Source organism: Cupressus sempervirens, chromosome 5 (genome assembly GCF_028749045.1).
Source record: "Cupressus sempervirens isolate cs-2001-9-10 chromosome 5, ASM2874904v1, whole genome shotgun sequence".
NCBI lineage: Eukaryota > Viridiplantae > Streptophyta > Pinopsida > Cupressales > Cupressaceae > Cupressus > Cupressus sempervirens.
The window spans coordinates 701,623,886-701,647,063 of record NC_143122.1 but is presented as its reverse complement, the minus strand read 5'-3'; the positions used below and the strand labels follow the sequence as shown (position 1 = coordinate 701,647,063).

The window sequence follows — 23,178 nt, the reverse complement described above, 5'->3', positions numbered from 1 at the left end:
TAAAAATTACATATGATACATGCTCACATGTCATGGAGTCATTTCAAGATTGAGAATTCCAGAGGCAATATTGTCTAGCATCAAAATCTGAAGAATTAAAGTCATAATTAAGTAGAAATGCTACAAACAAGCTGAAAATCTAACCACTAACACTTACAACATGTTTGACTTAATTTTGAGACATGAACATAAGAACAGTGGAGTTCTTCACCTCCTAATTTTTTGACGTCAAAACCCAAACAATTGATGCTCACTGTCTGGAATTCCTCAAGTTTATAAAATGAGTACAAGGTTGTCAAATGGGGGAAACGTGGAAGAGTTAATATCAGTGACAATTCAAAGAGGCTAATTAGGTATGTAGCAGCCCCACCAATACATCTTGTTTACATGTTGCACTCAGGGAGTAGCTACATTATCTCCAACAATGAAGAGCTGGATGCAAAATCTGAATATCTTTGAAGGGAAAAATAATATTGTGTGGTTTGGTTATGAATCATATAACCCCAGAGAATCAAGATGAAAATGAACCAAATGTCTGAGACCAACAAAGTTCATCAAAATGTTTTCAGCCAAATGATGCTGACCCTTGAGCTAAGGTTTACATTTATTGTGTTGATAAACTAATTAATCCTACAAACTTCTTTCTTAGTCCTCTTGAAATAGTAAAATTGTTTTTTCAAATAAACTGCATAAAAGTTTAATGGGAAATACTCTCATGATTTATTTACATATTGATATCATTGTTATCAATTATTGACAAATCTCTCTCTCTCTCTCTCTCTCTCTCTCTAGCTATATATATATATATATATATATAAAGGTTGCATGTGTAGGTGTACTCACACCCCTGGGACACATACCCAAGTATCGGGTACTCAATGGCGAGCATCATAGCTAAGGACCTTGATTAAGATTTCTGATTTTTGTTTTGGGTTTTTATTTGTATTTTATTTGCATATCACCTTGCTGTTTATCAAGCTTAATTCAATATGTAATCAGTTTGAAACTTTGATACAATACTGATTAACAGTAAACTTTATCACTATTCAAGTCAGAAGTTTGACATTTACAAAATGGCATTGTCATATGGTTTATGATCTTCTTGTTCATGTTTAAAGTCTGCATTCTCTATAATGCAGCTAAACATTTACAATATATTATTCTTACAAACATATTGCAAATCTCAAACTGAAAACAACACAATACATCTGCAAACTTTATCACTGTTCTTGTTTTGAAAAACCATTGTTATGACTAATATTTTCAGATTTTCCACAAATATTAAAATATATTTTAAAAAGTTGATGTACCCAAGTACCCATCCCCTATTTTGAAACACAGCCGTCCCCGTACCCTAAGTACCCAAGTACCCCTGTCCCCTTCCCCATACCCGAAGTACCCCTATCCCCATGCAACCTTTATATATATATATATATATATATAGAGTCATCCCCTACTGTCCCCTAAAAATGAACCTCCCACTATCATCCCTGAAATGTGTCCCTTTCCTCACCCCATCCCCTTCCATGAAACGTCATAGAACATTGATTAAAATATTAAAGCTAAGGAAAATTAAATTAAACGAAATGAATATAAAGGTGATGGAAAAGAAATTAAAGGTCAAGAAAATCAAGCAAGATAAAGATAAGATAATTTTATCAATGTCCAACAAGAGACCACAAAGAGAGCCTAAGGGACTGCCAGAACACAACTAGAGAAGCCAGCCAATGACGGGAACACAAAGCAGTGCCCAAGGAAAACTAAAACAAAACATAAGCAACAGAAAATTGAAATAATATTATTAAATTGTTCTATAGCCTAGAAAGGTAATTATCGTTAAGATCAATAAAAAACAAAGTAAAAAGGAATTGAATTTGTCTTTGAGAATTATATTGCTTAAAAATCAGTTTATACCTGATTTATATGCTTATGATGTGTTAGATGGTTTCATTGAGGTTTGTGCCAGTAGTTTCCTGGGTTGATATGGTATGACGATGTGGTTTTGTGAGTACCCTTAAGATGTGATCTGTGGTTAGTCTGTGGATTATATGTCCTATTGCACTCAACTAGGTTCCTGCAACAATGTTCACTCATATGTTTGACCATGTTGACTTATGTGTTTATTGTGCCTTAGTTGTCATTGAGTAACTAGTTATTATTTCCATTATTAAATGCTTAAAATAATTAGAAAATAATTTATCCATATTGGATTCATTCATTCATGTAATACGGATATTATCTGGTCTCTTTCGGTAAAGTTATGCAAATGGATTAATTAAGGATTATTTAATGATTATTTAAATAGGTTTAATTAGATGCTTTAATTACGTGATATTGTGAAATTGTTGCTTTCGCTATTATATATTATGTTCGTTTAATTTGCAAGACTTATATCCCCGGCAGTGGCACATGAAGTTAGTAGTTAGACCTTTCATGTTGAGTCAATAGCATCCCTATATGGGTGATGTATCTTTATATAGTTATTTTAAACCTCTAGTAATTGGTAAACCCGGATTCATTATGCACATGTGTCTAGACCCGTGAGCGTATATGTGCATTTAAGAATCCGGAGTTATTGCAGAAAATATTAATTAATTGCCGATTTAATGAGTTACCAAGATTTTGTTTAATTATTTAATTTATTTTAATTACCAGCTAATTTGCCATAGTTGAATTCCAATCTAATTGGAATTGCCTGATTTTAATTAGGTTAAGGGAGCTAATTAGATTATTTAATGTAAATAATCTAATTTATGTCACTTTGTAAAAAGTGCATATATTGGCTAAAAGTGAATTTATTCTCACTTCTCACATTTTGATTCAGGATTTTTGGAGCAAATTCTTCAAAAAAAACCTTGTGAGCTTTTTTTGTTTTGTTCGTTGTGGGAGATTGACTCAGCGGATTGACGCGAGAGTGGTCTCGTTGGATCCGTAGCGAAAAGACCTTCATTTGACAAATGTTTCGTCGAAAAAAGTGGCCCAATTATTTTATTGTGGCTTTTTCCATTTCACCCACTTCGCTACGAGATAGAGCTCTCTCGTTTTATTGTTTTGGCCCCATTTTGGTTCCTTTTTTTGATAGTAAATTGATTCGAGGTTGAGAACTAGCACCCCCCTCTGTTTTGGTATGCTAGTTCTACCCAATTGGGCGGGTACAAACATTTGAGTATTTTCGGGGGTCTTATTTATAAGTTTTATGTTGTTATGTTGGTTTTTTTTGGATACGACCTTGGAACTCAATTTTTATTTGACTTTTGAGAGTTTGGCAACCATTTGGATAAAGGGTTTTAATTTCATCGATTTTCAACAACATTGTTTTTTGAGCGATTTCTACATTGCCTCATTTTGAGTGCCACCCAGTTTTCTTGGTTATTTCTTGGCATTTGTTTTGGTCGTGGATCTAGAATGTGTTAGGTTTCCAATCCGACCATAGTTTTATTGTACCATCATTGGGATTCATGTAGAATTCACAATCTCGAATTTAGGTTGGTTGAGTGAGTTTGTGGTACTTGGTGATTTGTTGACTTATTGGGATTCGTGTAGAATCCATACTCCCTGATATAGTCTGGTTGAGTGAGGTTGTTACACTTGTTTCATTTGTTTCATTTATCATATTCAACCCTTGCATTGGTATTATGTGATTACATTCATGAAGTTGGTTGTGCCCACACACGAGCACATGCACGTGCATAACAGGATCTTGCGAGACCCAAACTCCCAGATATAGGCCGGTTCAGGGATTGTTCATTTGGGGGTTGGGTTGGGAACTGAAATTTCCTTTGGGCACTCATCATGTGATGAGCATGGGTATGTAGGGTAGCCAGTGGAGTGGCTTCTCTCGATATCCCGGACTAGGGCCAACAAGATATCTTCAAGAGGTTTTAAATAAGTGATAACTAAATTAACTAAAGGGCAATAAAACTTAAATAAGATAATGGCACACTTGAACGTTCTCTGATGCGTCGGTGCGAGGGTGTGTGGTGTTTACACATTCTACAGTCTTCTACAGAAGCTGTTGCAAGGGCACGGTGTGATGGTTTCCCAAGGGATTCGTTCCACATTGAGTATGCGGCCTCTCGAGGGAGTTGATTTACCATACCAATTTAGCTTGGGCTTTCTGATGCCAAGCGACCTACACTCCACTTTAGTCCCTACATAGTTATCCTATAGTGGGTATGACCAGTTACCTGATGTACTGCATTGTCTTCATGAGCATATAGATGTTATATCATACTTGATTGGCATGTTGTTAGCCATGAGTGAGTGTCTTATGTGATTGTGGTCGGGTCATTATCTCCATGAGCACAGCGGGTGTGCGCCTGCAAATACCACGTGGTTGGGAGGCGTAGCTACCTATACCACTACTGGGGACTGGTGTACAAAGATGGTTTACTTCCAGTTTGAGGCCAGTGTTGGATACTCACTTGGTACATTGGTGTATTTGGAGTATGTTCCCTTGTGATTTATGCTTTACTTTGGATGCATTTGATTTCATGTTTAGATGATGATTAGTATCTTACTTAAAGCATTCCTTTATCACAATGATCGTATCTTATTGCTTAGCTTACGTTTCTTACCACTGCTTCGGATTAGTGATGCTATGGTAGATTAGCATGTCGGATGTACTTCTTATGATGTTAATTGATGAGATTTGGTAAGAAAGATCTCATGAGGCAACTCCAACGATCCTGTTGGTAAATTGAGATTCATGCTTAAGGGTATGGTTAGGATCTTTGAGATCTCATGATGCCATTATGGTAGGGAGGAAACGAGCACGGTTGTTTTAGTTTGGTTGCTTCTTTGCTTATGCTTTCCTTTTCACTAGAATGTTGTTTATGCTCATTTCGTATATTGATGATGTTGATTAGAGGAATGTATGTTATTGCAATGTGTATTTTAGTTGTATTCAAGTTCTTCGATTTACTTTTATGCTCTCGAGTGATCATTCCTCAATTTACATGGATCCAATACTCCCCAGTGTGGAGGTTTCCTATTTTCATGTTTTCCTTCTTGCATTTTTGTCTTGTTGTTGGATTTGTCTCTTGGAAAGGGCATTCTCTTGCGCGACAGAGCAAAGTCTCGCACGAGTAAGTATTTACTCGCATCATGGAGCAAAGTCTCACGCAAGCCTGGTAGGGAAACTCGCCTGACACGTGGGGAAAGCTTGTGAGAGGAACTTCCTGACTCGCATGAGCTTGACTATGTTTTCTCGCGCGACAAACAAAGGGCATTAATGCTTGCCTTTTGGATGATTGAATGTTGGTTTTGTATACCCTTAGGGTCTTGCATCTTCCTAGATCAAAACAGATCAGTTACAAGGTGTATAAAATATATCGATTAAAAGATATATTTTATATATGCAACAATTCATTTGAGATAGGTTCCAGCCCTCCAAGAGTTAAGATAAAGATTCCAAATTTCTATAGCTGATAGGATTTCAGACTTAGACTAATTTCAGGGTTTCAAGATTTCAGACTTTACCAAATTTCAGGACTCAACATTTGTCTTTCAGGATGGTGTCCAGTAGATGAGTTGTTGTAACCTTGAGCCCTGGTCTTGTGCAAGACTATTTGAGGGCCTTTGCTTACTATTTTTTAGTATGTTATGGTTAGTTGGAAATGGACTCGCATGTTTAACCCTGTTAGGAACTTTTACTTTGGGCTTTAAAAAGAACATCTTGTTTGGGATTGTTAGTTCAGTGTTCCCTCTTGAGATCCATCAATGTTATCTATACCTCCCTTGTGTATTCTTATGATTCATGTGATCTATGATTCTTAGTTATGATTTCGCGCTTGGGGATCTTTGGAAGTGTTTGTAAGACTTTCGCTGGTGTAGGTGGACATGTGAGTTTAGTCATGTTCCCTATTTTATTATCTTAAATAGATGTTTCATTCTTGCACTTGGTTACTTTATGTTGTTGTTAGGCAAGTTATCTTAAGAAAAAAATTATTTAGTGCATGTTTGATCCTTGTTTTCCAAGGATCTCTAGCCAGGGCATTATAGATTTGGAATAATGGTTAGTCATTATGATGTTATATGAATTGGAAATGGATAGCTAACAAGAATGCTTGTTATAGTAATTTTGATTTGATTAAATGATGAGAAATATGTTATTACCATGGTAAATTTCATTTGCAGGAATGCGAAAAAGGGGGGGGGAGCATTGCCAGAAAAGGAAAGGGTATAAGGGCACCACCTACCATTGGGCTAACATGTATGGATCCTAAACCACCTTAGTCAAAGGAAAAGCTAGACTAAGAGGGCAACAGGATACCAAGCAATCACCATGAGCTAAATTGGTCTTCGTATTTCAATAAGATGGTAAAATAATAAAATGGAACAAAATTGTTACCTTTATATATTGGTATGAACTTCAGAGCTTCCTGTGATGACACGTCTTAAAATGATAAATAGGAGATATTTTTCCATAGCATGTCAAATTGTGATATTGCTATGAGGATTTAATTATGTAAATTTTGAGTCAAACTCATTGACCCATGTATCATGAGTAGTGATTCAAACATGAATCCATCTCTCATGAGAATAAATGGAACACTAAGCACTCATTGGATCTAGCTGATGCTCACAGAGGTGAAGCATCGGGACGTCCCAAGAGGTCATCCATCCCAGTACTACTCTAGCTCAAGTGCTTAACTGCGGAGGTCACACACACAATACACCTACATCCACAATGCCAAACTTCTCTATATACCAAAATGATGGTGCAAAATAGTAATTCTCTCAATAGATCAAACCTCTCAATATAACTAACCTTAAGTCAAATTGATATCTCCTACTTATCAATTGATGAGCTTAAGGGGCTTTCTAATGAATGGTTCATAACGAACAACAATTGGTGAAGGTTTTGCAAATGGGGTTGCAAGAAGAGTGGGTTTAACCATGGAGGGAACTCTATAGTTAGGCACGCTCAAGCTAGAGTAGAACTGGGATGGGTGAGCTCTTGTGACGTCCCAATGCTTCACCACTGTCAACATCACCTTGATCCAATGAGTGCTAAGTATTCCATTTATTCTCATGAGAGATGGATATGTGTTTAAATCACTAATCATGATACATAGGTCAATGAGTTTGACTCAAAAGCTAGACAGTTAAATCCTAATAGCAATATCACAATGTTTTAATATAACGATACCATGAAACCTATATACTTATACATGTATGTTACATCCCAAATTTTGCCTAATTTAAAAATGTTCTTATAGCCGTTGAAATTTCATGTGAAATAGGTTAACTAGTAAATTATTTAAACATTATGGTCTCATGTGAAATGGAAAAGTTGGTTATTCATTATATTTTCATGGAAAGTGAAATGGTGGTTAATTGTTATGATGTTTTATGAAAATGATTACTTGTTTTAGTAATCTTGATTTTATAATGAGGAATATGTTATTACCGTGGTAATTCTCTTTTTGCAGGAGCGTGACAAAGGGGGGAAAGCATTGCCAGAGAGGGAATTGGGTAAGGGACACCAATCCACCTATCGGCCGACAAGTATGAATTCTAACCATCAAGACTAAGGAGTAAAAGGCTAGGCAAGCAAGAGTATACTATGGATTACCATGAGCTAACTGATAATAGATATGTATTATTAAAGAAAAGATCACTAAGTATTAAATTAAAAATTAAGAAGTAATGTGTTACCTTATAAATTGGATGATCTCAAAGCTTCCTATGATATATGTCATGCCCTAATATAGCAATACCATAGTATCTACATATGCTTGCATATGTATGTGTACATATATGTGTGTATGCATAAATTTGAATTGAAGTACGTATATGCCAACTTAATATATGACGTATACATTAGATACATTGTTGGAATATCACGCATATATGTGTGTGTGTGTGTACATACACAAGTATCTATAGGTATAGCATGATATTTTTGTATTGAGACATTAGTATGAATTATTATTACTCCTTCGCAACAGTTTTATTATTTTATCTTGAGCAGCCATATTTTTATATTTTTCATCTGGCCTTACATTGTTCGGTGGCCATTTTAATAATAATGCCGCATATATGTCAATGGCTTTTGGTTGTAACTCCTTGACACCTTCATACATTCTTGCTCGTAACCAAGCATTCAACCAAGTAAGGCAAAGATCTATTTTGTGTGTCAGTTTTTATTAAGTAGCATCCAAATCATGAGCAGAGTTATTACAACTTCATACTGCCCGCATTCCATTTTCATATTGCTTCACATATTCTCATTTTGTCTGTGAATCCTTCATACTTCTCGCAGTCACACACACAACTGCTATTTCTATATTGCTTTGGAATTATTCTTTCGCCTTAAATATTGAATCAGGCATCACCGTGGTGTAATCATACCACCAAGAATTCTCTTGCTCATATATGCCATACGATGTTGGACTTCCTGTTGGAAGATACAAGCACGGAGGTGTCGTGAGAGGCATCAGGAATTGTTTGCAATACTTTTCTGCTCTAAGTTAATAGCCTTGTCCTTGTTCTCACCAGCATTGCTTAAAGATCGACTGAACATTCAAGAAGCGACATTATAGTCAGGCCATGAAATACTTCTACTTAATTATGCTATTTAAAATTGATAGAGAGGCTCGTAGTTATTAGCCTAGAATTAAGAAGGCAATGTTAGCATTGATAGAGCCTTGATCTGAAATGATCTATTGGTTTTTCATTTGTACAAGATTTGTAAATATGCTCCAGATCGAGCAAACTGTTGTACTCTGAACATACATCTTCTTTTTAGAATTATTATTTAACTTGAAGTAACATCCAATAGTTCAAGCTTATACAGAGGTATCTGTTATATACTCTCTGAGATCAGAAATGATGCTCTGATGGAAGCCAAGAATAGATTAGAAGTATTACGAATCTTTTGTAAGGCCATAGGCCCAAGTTGGGCAGAATGCATTGGCAGTGATTATATAATGTTTAGACAATGACCCCAGAAATTCATCAAGACCAGCATGGTCAAGATGAAGGGTGTGTATTGATAACCATTGAACCACAGGTTATCCCTGCATGATAAAAGAAAGAACAATCAACAACAAATAAGCAAGTTAAGTGTTTTAAACTAAGTCAGCTCATGGTAGTCCATTGTATAGGTCTTGTTGTCAAGTTGAGCGATGGGTGATCGGGTACATAATGCCCACACAAATCCTTGGGCAAGGTAGGTTAGTGGCATGCTTGCTAATATGATCACTAGAGGTCAAGGTTTCTATCAGTTGGCAGATAGGTGCATGGAAGGTATCCAAAGCCTAGATGGTTGTCTAGCCGACACTCTAACACCAGGATGGTCAGTGGTTGGATATTGGTGTCCCAAGCCTAATCCTAAGGTACGGAGGGCCTTTCTCAATAGAGATTGTGTGGGGATACTAACGGCCCACGGTTGGGAGGTTAAGCCCTTGGCAATGCTTCTCCACTCTTTTGGATGCCAAGGCTTGCACAACTCAAGGATAAGATATGCATGCAAGATAACTACATTTCGGGTATATTACTTTTATATGTATGTATTGTTAGATGGTTATTATAATTAGTTTAGTTTCTCTTTCATTGGATTAAGAATCTATTAAATTTGTTAATCATTTTACTTGAATATCTAAATTGAAATGAAATTGTATATCATGTGTAAATGATACAATGGTTGTTATATCTATCCTTATGAATCAAAAAATAATTTTTATTTTGTTAGTTAAATCAATTAAAATAGGATTGGAAATTTTAGCATGTTACATATGGTATCTGAGCACTGGGTTTCGCATTGAACCTTGCGTTCATCACTATCTTGGCTAGAAAACTGAAAAATGCAATTTTAAATGAAAAACGAGATGTAAACTCTAGTTATTCGAAAGAAACCCCACCACCAAGTATTCTTCTATTTGATTAAGAACATATCGAAGTATGACTTTGTTGAAGATAGCAGCTGCGATAGAGATCTTTATCTCTAGAAATATGAACATTATTACCGTTATTGTTACGTTCAGCTGAAAAGGACACTTGAGTTTAATTTGTAATATTAAATATAAATGATAAGTGTCATTCACATGCATTGAGGCATGAATATTTGAAAAGTCATAATTAATTAATTAGGAGTTATGAGAATCTCAAGAGACCTTCAGTTATTATGTGAAGAGTCTCTCCTATTGTTATATATTCGCGTCAAGCAAACGTTATTGTACACTTGAAAATTTTATTATCAATAAAAATATTTTTGTGTTGTGTGGCTGGGTTTTTCCCTTCATTCTCGAAGGGTTTTCCTAGGATAATTCTGATGTTCTTTGTTTCAATTTTCTCTTTTTCTTATTGCTAGTTATCTTCATGGTTTTTTGGGCTATAGTTTCAACATGGTATTAGAGCCTAGGTTTTGGATATCAGCAATATAGTTGTGTTAAATTTGTGTAGATGTGAGAAAGATCAGTTCACATTTGATCGTTGTCTTTGATTCTATTTGGAATTATATGCTCTTGCATTTTTTTTATTTTTTTTCCTATGAGATTTCTGTGTATTTTATTTTACAGGATTTCATTATTCTTTCATGATCAGAGGTTTTATTTTTCCGAGAATTCAAGTGTTAGGCATATTACATTTATCCAACGCATTTTTTTGTAGCTTGACTCTAATTCTGCAATATCATGATAGTCGCATGGTCTTTGTCTGACTAGAGGAGCTTTCAAGTATTATAAGTCGTTATCTAACCCAGATAGATTTAAATAAAAAATCAAGTAACGTCTGCACCATGTTGGAATTGTTGCCTGGGATATAGAGCAACATTTATTTAGCCTGAGTGTGGACATTCTTTTGGAACTTTGATACTTTTTCTTGAGAATAACATTGGTGTTATGAACTAAGTTAGTAGTTGGGCTAAGTTTTGTCGAAGTGGTGTTGGCTTTGCCTAATTATTATCGTGTATTTCATAATGCAGGAAGAAGCGGGGTTTTGTTGTGTTTCTCATGTTTGGTGAGCCAAAGACTCCCTTCTATATTCTGCATTTTATGTGAACCTCTTGGCATCGTGCATCATGGTATCCTCATCCTTCTTAATGCCACATTGATTATTCAACATTCCCTTATATGTCGTTAACATTTGTAGTGTTTTGGGTGTTGCTTGAGCTTTATATTCACCTCTTCATTATCGTGAGGTGGCTACCGTTATGAAATAAAATAAATCTTTAGTATCGGTTACCTTTTTCTTTCAATGATTCATTGTTGTTGCTCGTCTTCTTGGTTCACATTTTACTTGCCCTTCTTTGTTAGATTATGTTCATATCTTGTATTGGATATTATTTTTTGTGATGATCTGAGTGTATCGTGTGTGGTGTATGAACTATTAGAAAGAAATTGACATAGCAAGTTTTGACTCATCATGAGATTAGCGTACAGTATGAGCATTTCATTGAGTGGAGCAGAGACTGAAGTATCGTGTCAACATAAAGTATCATCAATTTTAAAGATCTCTCACGCCAATGTTGTAGGGGTTGAAACGGAGTTTCAATTCATTCATGATATTGGGTTGGCATATCAAATGAAAGGGGGTTGTAGATAAGTCACGTGAGATCCACATGCATGATTATGGTATTGAAGGCTTTGGAAGACCTCCGTTTATCTATAGGGGCTCTTCCTTATATCATATTGATCAAAGAGTATTACCAGAAAAGTTTTGAAACCTATTTGTTCGAATTGCGATCTAGTAATGAAGTCTCATATTTCTCTATATTGCTTTGATTGCATTGATATCTCATTCATGAAATGTTGATTATGTTATTGATAGTGTCAGTCGCTTGTATCTTCTCCTCCATTGTCTTATTTTAGATTCTAACGACATCTTGTTTTTACCAATTATTTTGCATGAGTTTTACAGGAATTATAAAGGACCGTGAAGTGTCATTAATAGAATTTTGGTATAGTTCTATTTTTATTATTGACTTCTTATTTTATTATTGACTTCTTACGTTACTTTCTTTTCTTTTCCTTTATCTAGTGTCTTTATTCGATAACCTGGCATCTCATGTAGTGGACTTTCAGTTAAAACTACAATTATTATAATCGCATCATGTCTATTTGGAATCGTCTTTTTCATCTATCATTTCTCTTTTATATTGAGAAGATGAAAAGTAATTGTCTTCAGTTCTACTGTGCACATATCGTATGGTAAAAAAGGGAATATTTGGCAAGAGTCCATATCGTGTGATCTTCAAAATTTATTTATCAAGTCTCATTTTCTGTAGATTCAAATTTATTATTTCTAGTATTGTGAAAGAAAATTTCAGAACTTGTTGGAGTTCCTTGTCAAGGGTGGATATCATTCTTAGCATCAAACAGTTCAAGATCAGTTCAGGTCCCTGGTTAGCCTCAAGGTTATCGGGATATATTATTTCTTGGTAGATATGTTCTTCAGTCTGCAGTTGCAATTAGGAAGTTGTGACCATGACTTGTGATCTAGGAACTTGTTTCTGGGGCATACAGCTGAGATGCTTGTCATTTAGAGCAGGTCTCAGGTTACTGGTCTTCATAAATCACATATGTGAGTTTGTAATGTGGACGCCAACACATTCAAAAGTGGTAGAACATCATTGAAGCTCAATCAATCATAAGAAAAGGTTGGAATCGATGAGCAAACTAATAAGAGATTACATGAGAGATAAGCATTCTATGGTCATTGTTCTTTGCAATTTTTAACTGGAAATAGTATATTTTTAGCATTGATATTTATAATCAATTGATAGTTGATTGCAGGATACAACAAGATAAAGATTATACTCCAGAGAGAGATGCTGAGCTTTAGAGGCAGATTTTAGCTTCAGAGGTAGGCTTCATAATTAAGAAGGGAGTGTTTATGGAATCCCCTTCACTCTCATATATGCTTGTGATGCTTATGGTATTTGTAAAATTTGAGACTAAATGGAACCAAATCTTGTTTTTTATGCATTCTTGTGTAAATAAATTTGTAAGATCAGCTATGATAACTCTTTCACTATGCGATAGTGAACATCATGTTGAGAGAGTCCATGATGTCATCACGTTGAGAGATTTCATGATGGGAGTTGGATGTCATGTTGAGAGATTCCATGACAGTTCACGTTGAGAGAGTCTGTGAACAAAGGCTTAGCTATGAGTCTTGCAAATCTTTTCATGTTGAGTGATTCCATGAATGTGATTAATTGTTACAGGGTTTCATGTTGAGTGATTCCATGAATGTGACTAATTCCATGAATGTAATTGTTACAAGTTTTCATGAATCTTATAGGATATATTGTAAGATTTTATCATTAACATTTTGGTTGTAGTCTTGTCTGCTAAAGATCTCTTTCTAGCTAAGAGGGAGTGTTGAAGATAGTAGCTGCGATAGAGATCTTTATCTAAATATGAACATTATTACCGTTGTTGTTACGTTCAGCTGAAAAGGACACTTAAGTTTAATTTGTAATATTAAATATAAATGACAAGTGTCATTCACATGCATTGAGGCATGAATATTTGAAAAGTCATAATTAATTAATTAGGAGTTATGAGAATCTCAAGAGACCTTCGATTATTATGTGAAGAGTCTCTCCTATTGTTATATATTCACGTCAAGCAAAGGTTATTGTACACTTGAACATTTTATTATCAATAAAGATATTTTCGTGTTGTGTGACTGGGTTTTTCCCTTCATTCTCGAAGGGTTTTCCCAAGATAATTCTAATGTTCTTTGTTTCAGTTTTCTCTTTTTCTTATTGCTAGTTATCTTCATGGTTTTTTGGGCTCTAGTTTCAACAGACTACTCTCTCTATTCCAAACCCAAGGATGATAAAACTTTAGCCTATGCTTTGCTCCGGATTAAGAAGTAGAGAGTCAACAGGACTCCTACCAAGAATACAATTTTGAGAACCAAACTCATTGAGGCTTGGAATGCCAAGCAAACATATCCACTCATGATCTATCATAAACCTTGCAAAGGGTAGGATAGGCCCAAGAAAGGAAACAAACAGAATACCCAAGAATACGGTGTCCAGTTCCCTTAAAAAGATTTATGTTAAGCTCTTTTGTTATATCCTCAGAAAAGGAAAATTTGTAAATAAGAATGGTTGCAGTTGCAACAAGAGAAATATTTCTATTTTCGAATGATAATGAGAACAAATGGCATTTTGTATTTAATTTACTTTGAGCAATAATTGTATCTTCTCTCTCTTCCTTGAGCATATGTATGAAAACCAAAGTAACAAGAATCGGAATCGGATCGGAATCGGCAAGGCCGAATCAAATCGTGAATCGGCCATGAATCGGAATCGAATCGGCCATGAATCGGAAAATTTAAAAAATCCTTGAAATTTAGTGAGTAACTTATTTCATAAACCCTTTATCGCTGATTCGATTCACCGATTCACAAAAAATCATTTGGCTTGAATCAAATCGCCGAATCGCATGAATCGCCGTGATTCTTGGAACTATGATGAAAACATAATATTGATAAAGGAACCAATTGTATATTTCAGGAAAACAAACACCATTTAAAACAACGGGAACAATGTAGTGAATGAGATTCCCAGTGGGACCATTCCTCAAAGTTTCGTCCCTCAAAATTCAGTTCCCCAATATTGTTCCTTCGAACCCCACAAACCTGCTGGTCCAATTCTTGCGAGACACCCAAACTAGGATGGAAAACATGAAGAAAATAATGAATGCCTTGGTGGCTGAACTTGGGCAAGCATGGGAGGATACCCACTCCTCTCTACCTCCTGGAACTAAGAAAGAGCTATATGCTCATAGTGAACACGAAACTAGAAATCCTAAAAAACCATCAAAAAAAAGGCAAGAGATTGTCAGTGATCTGTCAACTAACATTAACAAGATTATAGCCCTAGATTTTCCAGATCTGAGTCTGGTGAAACCACTGAGGCTTGGTTAACTGAGATGGAACAATACTTTGAGATCAGAAGTTTTTTTGAAACCTCCAAAGCAATTTCAAGAATTTATTACCTTTCAGGAGAAGCAGCCACCTGGTGGGGAAACACCAAGAGAAAATTAAATATTAAGACTATCGATGTTACCTTGGACAAGTTTGTCTCTATTTTTAAGAACACATGGCCACCCCAAACTTTTTATGACCAAAAGTTGTTGGACTTCCAGAATCTTAAACAAGGAGATCTGATAGTACACGAGTATTAGGAGAAGTTCACTTATCTATTAAAGTATGTCCCTCCATATCAGCAAGATAGGAACCTAAATGTTAGGAAATTTGTCATAGGGTTAAACAACAGGATCGGAGGAGCAGATGATGTTATCGTGCCACGAACCATGGAGGAAGCTCTTGAGAGGGCCATCTGACAAAAACACAAGGTTAAAAGGGATGACTCCATCCAAGATAAGAAAAGGAAGGCAAATTGAAGCACCAACAGTTTTGACTCAGGGACACACAAAAAGAGTTTTAAAAACTTTAAGCCCAACAAAACTGAATACAAGGGGAATACAAATAAAGAGTTTAAAGGTAACTCCAGCAGTGGCAGTGGCAACAAGGGAAGTGAGAGGAAAGGGCTGCCTAAGGGTTGTTTCACATGTGGCAGAGACCACTATGCCAACCAATGTCCCAATAAAGGCATCTCTAATTGTTACATCTCAAATTTTTGCCTCCTAAAGTAATCATGTAGCCGCATTCATTTCATGTGATAGGTAGGTAGTTAAATAAAATCAGTTGAACGTTATGATCATTTGAAATGGATAAATTTGGTTTATTGTTTGATTCTCATGAAGATGACTTGTTAGTTGTTAGTTACAAGATAATTGAGAAAATCATTATTGTTAATTTCTTTTGAAGTTATAAAAAATAAGTTGTCAACAGTATTGGTGGTTAGTTATTATGATAATTATGAAATAAATTTGATTATAATTGAGAAATATGTTATTATCGTGGAAATATTCATTTAAATGTAGGAGCAGACAAAGAGGGTAGCATTGCTAAATAGGATTTAAGGAATGGGGCACCAATTAGGTCCATCGATGCAAACCATCAGTTATGGGTTTTAACTATCTTGGTGAAGGATTTAATGGTTAGGCAATAAAATATACCTTGGATAGTCATGAGCTACCCAGTCGGTTCTTAAAATAAGAGAAACATTAAACATTTAATAACATAAGAGAAACTATTACCTTCATTCAATGTAACACCAGTACTGGAGTGCGTCAGGACGAGTTTCCAGGAGGGGAGGAAAATGGGCCCCATTTTCGGGATGGCAGGGGGACGGCCAGGGGACAGCGACAAGGAGAGGACAAGGCAGGGAAGGGTGTTGTATAGTAAGCATATAGAACTTGAAATGGTTGTTATGAAATGATGTTTCACTAGAGCATACCAAATTAAAATACTTGAACATAGCAAAATTGCAACATGAACTAGATCCATTCAACATTCAACATAGTAACATATTGCATACCCGATAGTAAAATTCAAAAATCAAAATTCAAATAGAAATCGAACTACCCATTCCAGCGGCAGCATGGTTGTGGAATGGCAGAAGAGGGGGCATTTGGGTACACAACTACCCGGTGCAAGGACGTCTCGAAGACGAGTACTGCAAGGTTTGGGAGGGGGGTGTGAGCCCTCGTGTAACACTGCCTTCATTTTATTTTGAGACCGTGGAGTTATTTTTGCATCATGCTATTTGATATTACCTATAATTGTACGTACACATACACATAAATAGAGTGTTAGATTTGAAAAAAAATTATCAAAAAAATTGTTATTTCTACATGTAATTAAGCTAGTATAGATATTTTGAGATATAATCTACGAAAAAATAGCAAGAAAGCGAAGAGTGAAAAGTAGAGTGATAAGATCTTATGGTCATCGGCAACCTCCATTAACACAGGGGAGTTATCCTATGACCTTTCGGCTCCTCAGGACGAATTGTGTGCTCCATGGGTTTCTAGATCTATTTATGGCTCGTTCAAGGTTGCCATAGCCACTAGAAACTCATTTGTTGCTTTCGACAGGGTTTGTCTAGCTACAACTAAGGGTCCAGGGTTTTCTCCCATGGCTAAACGCAAAGATAACTCCAATGAAATTCATCATCCCTCCCAGACGACAAGATTAGAGGATAATTCCTTCGGCGCCTAGAATTCAGCTCCATGTGAAAATAGGGCACAATATTTTGGGATTGCTAGAAAGGAAATTGTGGGTGATCTCGACATGAATCCCCTCGGTTGTGATAGGAGCAAATTATGTGGTGTTGGGGCAAGGAATGATTAGATTATCCTCTGATTCTAATCCGCAAACGGGGGTTAACAATGGTCAAATACTCTAAACATACAATCCCTTAATTTGTAATGGCAAAAGGGAAGATCCCCCAGTGATGAATGCAACCCATATAAAAGATAAGGATCTCCAAACCCTAATAATTAGTAATGAAAATTCAAAAAATGGATGGAAACAATGTGAATCTCAAGGTTTATTTTCAAAGTGGAGTGGCTCAAGCCCCATTCCAACTAAATTCTTCATGCGAATGGTAATGGTGTTGGGCAACCAAGTAAGTATTATTGATCTCTCTAATAACACTATTTTTATTTATTGTAAATCCACTAAACTTAGAAATGAATTGCTTAATGATGCCCCACTCTTTCCAGAAGGACAACATGTTAAATTCTTATAATGGAAACCAGATTTTAATACTCAAAATTTTGATAATCATAAACTAATGAAATGGTTTCCTTCAAAAATTTGCATCTAGAGCTTCTCCATGAAAATATTATGCAGAAAATTGGGGACTCTCTAGGAGGTTTTAGAGGCATAGAAGAAAATTTTACTAACTCTGTAGATGTCAAAATTTTGGTTGACATCAACACGAATGTTTCTTCTGTTAAACCCCTAAGAACAATCACAAATCAATCCATGTATTATCTTAATCTAGAAATCTTCATGGGTTCCCATGAGGGTAACATTCTTTATCAACCAATACGTCCAAACAATAGTAGTTTCAAAGATCCTCTTCAAATGATTAATTTGTCTAGAAAAGATTGGTTAAAAATCAGTAGCTCTTCCCTAAGAGTGTGCTCTCCTTCTACACCTTTACTTGGTAGTAATGTAATCTCAGAGGGGGACTAGAAGAAATCTATGCCATCTCTTTCACATCTATGTAAAGTTCCTAATCTGGATTGTTATGTTTCTCTTAACTCTTTGAGGGGGATTCTCTATTATTAGAGGGAAGAATCCTTCAATTGAAAGAGGATGCTTACCTCTTTCTATGAAATATGGTAATAACATGGGGATCCAAAATCAAAATAATATCCTAGATTCAAAGCCTATAAGCTCTCTTGAGCAGTCCCTAAATAAGCCTACCAACATGGGGGTTCTTTCTAATAACACTAAAGTATTTAGAAATCATAGCATCCACTCCAAGGAAGGATCTCCTTTCTCTAAGAGTAGGGGATCCTCTCTTGAAAGGTTAAGTAGACAAGAAAAAGATGACCTTTGTGAAAAATTGATAGGGGACATAATTAACACCTTTACAGAAGATGTTGTCAAAGATGGCTTAGACTATAAAAAAACACATGCTTATTGATCAATTGGTTTCCTTAGGTGGTAAAGGGTATATTATGGAATATCTTCATGTTGAATTGGTTGAAATGGAAGAACTAGACAAATGAAGACGTATCGAACAAACTGATGCTTCCTTGATCTCTCCTAACACAGAAAGAATCTCTAAAAAAGGGGGAAGGAAATCATTGAATAAATTAAGATCTCAGCAACGAAAGGTGGAGGACAACAAAAACTTACTAATCTCTTTGAAGTATGGAAGGGGAAGAGCCTTCCCAAGGGGCCATGTTAGTCATATCTTGGAATGTTATGGGTCTTAATGCCCCTAACAAACAACGCCACCTTGAGTGTTGTCTTAATAAATATAAACCTTACATAGACATTATACAAGAAACTAAAATGAACTCAAAAGAAATAGCTAAATTAGACAAAAACATTTGGGATTCAGATGTATATGGGGAATCCCAACTGAAGGTGTCTCAGGAGGCTTGGCCTACATATGGAACCCCTGTAACATCAACATCTCCCACATTCATTCAGAAAAGAATTGGATGTTAGCTCAAGTGAGGGATCTTAATGAAAATTTGGTGTTTTCACTCTTTAATGTGTATGGCCCTATCTCAACTCCTAATAAAAGTAAGGTCTTGAAAGAACAAAGCTCTCATCTTCAGAACCTTAGTCATTTATGTATCCTGGGAGGGGATTTTAATGCTATCACCTCGCCCTCAGAAAAAAAGAGGTCTACCAAAATTGCCTCAAACATCTAAAGCTTTTAATCACTAGATAAACTCTAATTCCTTATTGGAAGTTGTCTCAGTGCACAACTCCCTTTCCTGGAAACAAAAGGCAGGGCTTCAGTCAAATAGTAGAAAGATTAGACAGATTCTTCCCTAGGGGTAACTTCCCTGATCAAATCTCTTATCTCAAATCTGAAACCCTACCTTCTCCAGGCTTGGATCATTTTATTGTTCTCCTTAACATTCTTATGTGAGAATCCCCAATTAGAAATTCGTTCAAACCCGAGAAAATGTGGTTCCTTGACACCTCTCATCTACCCCTTCTGGAGCTATGGTGGAAGGAAGAAAAAGTCTTTGCATCCAAAATGTATAAAGTAGTTCAAAAATTAAAAATTATTAAGAACCATCTCATTCAATGGAATAAATATTCATTTGAAAACATCTTTGATAAAAAAGGGAAGTGGAAGTAGACCTTCAGTGGTTTAACCTGGAAGTCATGGTTGTAGGAATGGGAGATGTCCTATAACAATGAAAAAACATTGAAATTGCAGCTAGAAGATATTGTGGCCAAGGAAGAAGTTTATTGGAGGCAAAAATCTAGAAAATCTTGGCTCAAAGCAGGAGATAAAAACACACAAAATTCATAATAGTACAAAACTTCGTAGACCTCAAAATAAGGTAACTAGGATTCAAATCGAGTCAAGGTTGATCTTAGAAAATTCCTTGAAGGTGGCAATAGAGACCTCCTCCTTTATGGAGAAAATACTTTACGATGATTCCTCTCCATCTAGCCATAAAGTATTCCTTTATAACATTCCTATTTAATTGCCCCAAAGAAGAAAAAAGTATTCTTGGCAAAATTTCCTAAGGAATAAGTAGAAAAGGTTCTTAAACAAATGAATTTATATAAGTCTTTAGGGCTAGATGGCTTCCCAACTTTTTTTTTTCAAAAATGTTGGCATTTCCTAGGAAATGGAGTTACAAAGGCTCTGGAAAGCATTTGTAACTCAGAAGGACTCTAAGGGAAGTAAACTACACTTTCCTAGCTTTAATTCCTAAACAAAAATCTCTTGAAATCTTTAAAGGCTATAGACCTATAGCCCTTTGCAATACTTTATACAAAATTTTAACAAAAATATTAGCAAGTAGGATTCAAAATCTTCTTCCATCTCTCATCAGTGAAGAGCAAATAGGTTTTTTTCCTAGTAGATCTATTTATGATGGGGTGGTAATAGCTTGGGAAATTATACATTCTCTGCAAATATCCAGAAAACCTAGAATGCTAATAAAACTAGATATCAGTAAAGCATATGATAAAGTAAATAGATATTTTCTTTGCAAATGTTTTCAAGCTTTTGGCTTTGCAAAACCTTGGATCAACTTAACCTTTGAATGCATTTCTACTCCTATATTATCGGTTCTTATAAATGATACTCTAGGAGGACTTTGCTTCATCTCGAGGACTAAGACAAAGGGCCCTCTTTCTCCGTTCTTGTTTATTCTGATGTCAGAATCCCTAGGAAGAGCATTCCAAAAAAGTTTCTAGAATAAGATATTAAAAGGCATTCACCCAATTAGGAATGAAGAACCCACCTGCCACCAACAATTTGTTGATGATACCATGTTGTATGGTGAAGCAAGCATCTTAGAAGCTAAGACCATCAAAAGTATTCTTAATAATTACATGGCAGTATCTGGTCAAGAGATCAACATGAAAAAATTAGAAGCCTTCGTTTTCAATACACTCCCTCCTTTAAAGGTAAGCATCAAAAAAAACCTTAACATTAGAGGTGGCTCCTTTCCATGTAAATATATTGGCTTTGAGTTAAAATTAGGGCGAAAGCAATCAGCTATTGGGTTAATTTAATTAGTAAGATCACGAGAAGAATTCAATCCTGGAAAGGCAAATGGCTTTCTCTAGCACGCAAGCTCACTATGCTAAAACCAGTATTAACAAGTATTCCATATATCATCTTTCGATTACCTATATACCTATCTAGAAGAAGGATGTCCTAAATTAAATTTTCAGATATTTTCTATGGCAAGGCTCTGATAACAAAAATATATTACCATTATTGGCCTGGGATAAGGTTTTTAGGAGAAAGGAAAATAGTGGTTTTGGGATAAGGAACGTCAAAGATCAAGCTTCAACACTTGGGGCTAAATTGGTATGGAGAATGTTTAGAAACCCTCATCTAAAATGGGGTAGAATCCTGTACAATAAGTATCTCGACCCATTGGATCCACTAAGTCTCTTTAGAATAGAAAATCCCTCAATGGGATCAAGCATTTGGAATTTTATGCTCAAATACAGACCTATCATCTTTGACAAAATTACTTGGAAAGTGGGAAATGGAGAACAGGTAAGATTTTGGAAAAATTCTTGGGTAGGAAACCCTATCATTTTTAAGTTAGGCAACTTTCTTTCACTTTGAGAGATCCTAGAAGAAACTTGGGGCCCTTTACTAAGTAACTATGTTGTAAGCAACAAATCCTCCCCAAAGGGTTGGCAGTGGAAATCCTTCATAAACCTTAAGGCTCCTGAGTCTGATAAACATCTTTTGTCGTCCACTCTATAAAAAAATCATAGCTTTAACAGATAGAGAAGATAAAATGATTTGAGATGGGTCCAAAATAGGGGAATATTCAGTAACATAGGGATACAAATGGTTGATGGAACTCAGGAATCTCCCTGAGGTGGATTTTCCTCAAGTCTTGTGTTGGGATTCCCTCTGCCTCCCTAAGGAAGGAGCCTTCTCCTGGCATGCCCTTCAAGAAAAAATTCCAACTGCTAAAAAATTTAGAAGAATGGGCTATGAAGGCCCCCTCCAATGTCTACTATGTGAAAAGGAGTATCCCAACCACTTATTAGTCAACTATGACTATGCTAGCTAGTGCTGGAATTGGTTCTTCAAAAAAATGTCATGGAAATTTGTTGCTTAATACCATTAGATCTATTTTCCTATCTTGGCCCATCTTACATAAAGATTCCATTTTCAAGGGTCTATGGATTATCTCTCCCTCCATAATCCTGTGGGAACTATGGAAAGAGAGGAATAGAAGAATCTTTAAAAATTTGAAGATGGCACATCAACAACTTACTATTAAAATGGGAAACTTGATTATTGAAGTTATTAACAACAAGATATGTAACAACATTGAATCTCACAAAGAAATGACTCAATGGGATGACTCTATGAGACACAAATGGTTGGGACTAAAGCTCCCTGCCTTCATAGGGAAATGGAAGGATAATAGTGAAAGGGACAATTGCCCAAGAGGGGTGGGTAAAAATGAATTTTGATTGAGCTTCTCAAGGAGACCCGGGAGTAGTTAGTATAGGGTGTTGTATTAAAATTTCAAGGGAGAAACTCTAATCAAAAGTAGCAAATTCATTAGATCTGCGTCCACCAATGAGGCAAAACTAAGAGCCTTGGTGAGGGGCTTTTAGCTCTGTTCTATCTTCAAATTGAAAAACATTGTGATTGAAAGGGTCTCAACCATAATCATTAATGCTCTACGGAAAGGTTTCATGCCTAATTGGAAACTAGAATCCTTGTTGGCTAAAGCATTAGAGTTCCTCCCATCTTTAAAGTGTATTACTATGAATCATGTCTATCAGGAAAGAAAAATTTTGGTAGATCAATTGGCAAATGAAGGAGCCAATGGTTCAAATAAGACTTGTATCTCTCAAAGATTCTGTTCAGATGACCACCTACTTATGAAGGGATTCTTGGGGGATCTTCATTTTCTAACCCCGTGATAATATCTAGGTCCTAGTTTTTAGTTGTATCTAGGTACTTAGTCCTACTAGATATATAGTAATTTTAAATTAGCATCATTTTTCTCGAGAACTTGAAAGAAACTAGATTATATGCAAAACTTTTTTTGACAACTTTATCTAAGGGCTATTGGGAGTAACTTTTTGATT

The 23,178-nt window shown here is 35.7% G+C and overlaps 1 protein-coding gene across 5 annotated transcripts in view; it reads right to left on the bottom strand.

Moving 5' to 3' along the window:
* LOC149557927 (flap endonuclease 1-A-like) overlaps positions 1 to 23,178 on the bottom strand; it is a 225,364-nt gene that overhangs the window by 141,842 nt on the left and 60,344 nt on the right. The window lies entirely within an intron of this gene.